The following is a 1524-nucleotide window of genomic DNA, read 5'->3' on the forward strand; positions in this document are numbered from 1 at the left end:
CCCCCAATCAGAGCCCATCTCTGGGGTGGGGATTTAGTCAGTGGCACAGCACCCGCCTCACAAGTGCTAGGTCCTGAGTTTGACAGCTGGTATCAAAAAAAAAAAAAAAAAAAAAAAAAAAAAAAAAAAAAAGAAAGAGAGAGAGAGAGAGAGAAGGAGGGAGGAAGAAAAGAGAAATTAGAAAGAAGAATAAATTAAATTGACATGCATATTAATAAGGAATCAATAAGAGCAGAAATAAGTAAAATTCTAGTCATAACAAAACACTAAAAATACTAGAGAACATCATAACCCACTTTGGACAGATTTGTAAAGTCACAGACCTCCCGTTGGTGGATCAGACGTTCGCGTCTGCCTGGCCCCTGCGGGCCGCTCAGCAGGTGCCTTGCCCCGGCTGCCCAAGGCAGCGCTGGGCCGATGGCCTCTGAGAGCGCCCGGGGGCTGGCGGGCGGCGGGGACTGTGGTGGCTCTGAGACCGGCCCATGCACAGTGACGCGAGTCAAGGGTTTAGTAGGCGGCACAGGACCATTTGGTACCATTTGGTTAGCGTGGCAGCGTCGCCTCCTCCCGCTGCTGCGGAGATGGAGGAAATCGGCCGAATTCAGCGTGAAATGGAATGCACGGAAGGTGTTAGTCAGAGGGTTCCGGAAAATGAAAAGTAGCCCCACCAAACGCTGACCTGGAGCGAGGATTCCAAGAAGGAGTTGCAACTGCTGGTGTGATAATCGAGTTCCGGAGAGGACTGTTGCAGCAGGAAATAACGAAGACATTTCATTTTCAAGAGCAGCAGATCTTGACTTTGTTCGGTCAACTCCTTTAGAGCCTTTGGCACTAAAAACACCACCTTGTGTACTTACACGAAGGGAAAGACCACTAGATTTTCTGGACTTCAAGACCTCCTGCAACCCCTCCAAATGATGAACACAGATTCATGCACTTGGCAGGCTAAAAACAGAGCGCTCTATGAGTGAAAATGCTGTTCGCCAAGACGCATGGCGGTGCGAAGTGACTCTATGCACTGCACTGCAGAGTAGTGGGTCCAACAGTGGAAGGAGCGTCGGAGGACACGAATGTTGTTGATGCAGCTACGTTAAGACCACAGTTAGACTGAATAGACGCCTACAACTTGTAGCAGAGGAAAGCACAGAACGTGCTAGAAGAGAAACGCTCGTGTATTCAATGACTGTTGCCTTCTGTCTGCTCAACAGCTGGCTCTGGTTCTGCCACTAGAGGTGACCTCAACACTCCAGTATATGGTCTCACCTGCTGGAAATAGAAAGGGTTTACGAAGTTCTTTGTTTTTGCCTTCGCATCGTATACCGTTTTATAGCCTATGCCCTAAATAATCATTTCTTCCAGAAAGTAGGGGAAAGAACCCATATTTATAGAAGTAAAGATATATTCTGTCCTCACCTGTATTCCCTTCAAGCTAGTTCTGCAATAACACCTTGCGTAAAATTCTTTTGCATGTTTTGTAAATAGGCTGTATTTTTTTTAAACAATTGATTTTTCACTTCATCAGTC

At 46.7% G+C, this 1524-nt stretch overlaps 1 pseudogene; it reads left to right on the plus strand.

The window, feature by feature from the left end:
* The first annotated feature begins 548 nt into the window (after positions 1–548).
* LOC104860555 lies at positions 549–1230 on the plus strand (annotated as a pseudogene).
* Positions 1231–1524: the final 294 nt, after the last annotated feature.

Source organism: Fukomys damarensis, unplaced genomic scaffold, assembly GCF_012274545.1.
Source record: "Fukomys damarensis isolate Sample0158 unplaced genomic scaffold, DMR_v1.0_HiC HiC_scaffold_18, whole genome shotgun sequence".
Taxonomy (NCBI): Eukaryota; Metazoa; Chordata; class Mammalia; order Rodentia; family Bathyergidae; genus Fukomys; species Fukomys damarensis.